Consider the following 3,260-nt stretch of genomic DNA (forward strand, 5'->3'; position numbering starts at 1 on the left):
GGACCTTGTTGATTCTCCAGTTAGAAATTGCTACGGACTCTACACAAAACTTTTTTCAACCACAGATACTTCTAGGATCTAACGTGTACTGAGTCCTAGGGCCCTAGTGACAGGTCCAGCCACACTCATCACGCATGGATTGTCTGTGGCTACTATCAAGATACAGGGGGAGAGTTGATCAGTGACAACAGGGACTATGTTGCCAGCAAGCCCCTTATATTCACAATACAGCCCCTCACAGCAAGCTCTGCGGGCCATGCGTGTATGTGGGGAAGTCGGAAAAGAAGCTTTGCACTTGTTGTGAGGTTGAAGGGTCTTTCCTTATTGGAATGTGGACTCTGCTTCTAGTAATGGATCCTGGGTCTGTCTGAGAAGTGGCTTAGTGCTGGAAACTCGGCAAAGTAATACAGTTTTTTATGAAATGTCCACTTTCCTCTTCCAAATCATCCATCTCTCTGTTTTGTCTTTATTTATTGTGGTTAAAGTCCAGCAGGATCCGGGTGAGTCTCCATCTGTTTTGCCTCTTGGTCCCCCTTGTTCTGTGAGCCATGAGCGTAGCTCTCTGTGGCTCAGGACTCCAGCTGGCATTGGGACTTCTCTAATCATTTTTGTCATTGCACTTTCCCTCCTCCTGACAGGTGACAGCCTCCACCTGGGATCGGTTGTTTCAGATCATTACTCCTGGGAGCCACTTAGGGAACAGCATTTCCTACCCTGGCTTTCAGCGACAGGCATCCCTGCGTTTCTTGACAGTCTGCTGCCTTCTCTCAGGGCCTGCTTTATATGCTGGGTAAACAGGAGTCCTCCAGGCTTCCCAGGAGCACAGAGGATGGACATTGTTCTGGATTTTCACACTCAGACCCCTCTAGCATGGGCACTTCTCTGAGCCTGTGATCCCTTCCTCTACACCGTGCCTTAGAAGTTCTAGATTTTCTACTTCTCGCCCTGTGAACCATCCCTTTTCCAAGGTTTCAGGAATGCATCTCATAGCAGATGGCCATCATCACCAGGGGCTTTGCTAACGTTTAAATCCTGGGACTATGACAATAATCTCTTTTTGATTCAAATTGGATTCTGTCCTCATCCCACTCACTGAGCTGGAGCATCCTAGGGCAGCTCCCACACCCTCTCCCACCTCCCGCAGTCCACAGGGGCTGCTGCCAAAGATCCTCCTCATCCAGGCCTTTTCCTGCCACAGCAGGCCTGGCACCTCCATGACAAGGTCATGTGCTGACCCATGTGGGCAGAGCCCAGGTGGGATATGTCTTGGGAGGATGCATGGTTTCATGGCTGCAGGGACCTTCCTTGCCTTGTACTCAAGAAAGGGAGACATTCTAGTCTTTAACTAGTTGACATGACAGTCCTGGCTGGGGCACATCTTACTCTGCCAGCCCAGCCCCTCAGAGATATTTACTTGCAGTCACCATAAGGAAGAGGAGGGGTCTTAGGTTCCACTTCCCCCCACACCAGCCCTCTCCTGTGTTTATCTTCCACACACACACACTATCTTCGCTATGACTTCATCATCACTCCTAAGTTCAGACCTGAACCACAGTGGTGTGAAGTTCAAGACCAGGTGGATGAAAGGCCTTTTCTTCACTATGACTGTTTTAACCACAAGGCCAAAGCCTTTGCTTCTCTGGGGAGGAAGGTCAATGTCACAAAAGCCTGGGAAGAACAAACTGAAACCCTAAGAGATGTGGTAGATTTCCTCAAAGAGCAATTGGCTGACATTCAAGTGGAGAATTGAATACCCAGTGGTAAGTTTAAAATGGCCCAGGACAGGAGGGAGCAGACACTATAGTAGCTTAGAAGGCTTTAATGGGTTCATGCAAAAAATAAATCAGGTTGGCGTCCTTGCATGTGTGTGCCTAATCTCAGCTGGTCCACCCGAGACCACCTGAACACCAACCCTAGTCCCCTGCACGGCCCCTTATCCGCTCCAACAAGGTGAAAGAAACAATCATGAACCAGGAAAAACCTGCCAAACTGCAGGCACAAGTGTACATTGGTGGGAAAGGACCTGCTCGCAGAAAGAAGAAGGTGGTTCATAGAACAACCACAACGGAAGATAAAAACTTTCAGTTCTCCTTAAAGAAGTTAGGGGTAAACAATATCTCTGGTATTGAAGAGGTGAATGTGTTTACAAACCAAGGAAGAGTGATCCACTTTAACAACCCTGAAGTTCAGACATCTCTGGCAGGGAAACCTTTCACCATTACAGGCCATGCTAAGACAAAGCAGCTGACAGCAATGCTACCCAGCATCTTCATCCAGCTTGGTGCAGACTGTCTGACTAGTTTAAGGAGACTGGCTGAAGCTCTGCCCAAACAGTCTGTGGATAGACCAGCACCACTTGCAACTGGAGAGGATGATGATGATGAAGTTACTGATCTTGTGGAGAATTTTGATGAGGCTTCCAAGCATGAGGCAAAATGAATTGAGCCAACTTCTGAAGATAAAACTTGAAGAAGTTACTAGGAACTGCTATTTTCTATTATGACTGCTTTTTAAGAAATGTTTGTTTATGGATATGATAAAATCTAGGTCACCAATACTTTTAAGCCCAAGCCCCTTGGACACTGAGCTCCTTTCAGTTTAATAATGTACTTAGTCTAGTCTTTGCAGCTAATTAAGCCGAAGAAGCCTGGGAATAAAGTTTGAAACAAAGGTTAATAATGTTCTTTGCCTAGTTAAAAAATAAATTAATTAATTAAAAATAAACAAATCAGGTTTATATCACTCAAGAGGTCAAAGAGCAAGGGCAGCAGACAGGAAAGGAAGCAGGGTGGGGTTCAGAATTTCTCAAGATCAGAGCTGATCTCTTTCCAATGGGGCAGAGCCCCTCATTCTGCAGGCCCGGATGTCTTGTGAGCACGAAGCCCATGGACACGGCAGAGGATCTTGGCAGTTCCTCTTCAATGGACAGAGGTTCCTCCTCTTTGACCCAAACAACAGAAAGTGGACAGTGCTTCATCCTGGAGCCAAGAAGGTGAAAGAGAAGTGGGAGAAGGACGGGGATGTGACCAGGTTCTTCCAGAAGATTTCACTGGGAGACTGAAACTTGGCTTGAGGAATTCTTGATATATGGGAAAACATGCTGAAGCGAACAAGTAAGTGGGAAAAAAACAAAGGTTGCTGTCCTGAGTTCAGATCTAATCAGCCCAGTGTGTGTGTATGTGTGTGTGTGTGTATGTGTGTGTTTGAGTGAATGTGAACAGGACCCCCTCGTAGAGGGCTCCTCCTTGGGGTGCCTGTGC

General features: G+C 47.0%; 1 pseudogene; it reads left to right on the plus strand.

The window, feature by feature from the left end:
• Positions 1–256: 256 nt before the first annotated feature.
• LOC101021951 lies at positions 257–2,594 on the plus strand (annotated as a pseudogene).
• The last annotated feature ends 666 nt before the right edge of the window (positions 2,595–3,260 follow it).

This window comes from Papio anubis, unplaced genomic scaffold (assembly GCF_008728515.1).
Source record: "Papio anubis isolate 15944 unplaced genomic scaffold, Panubis1.0 scaffold943, whole genome shotgun sequence".
Lineage (NCBI taxonomy): Eukaryota > Metazoa > Chordata > Mammalia > Primates > Cercopithecidae > Papio > Papio anubis.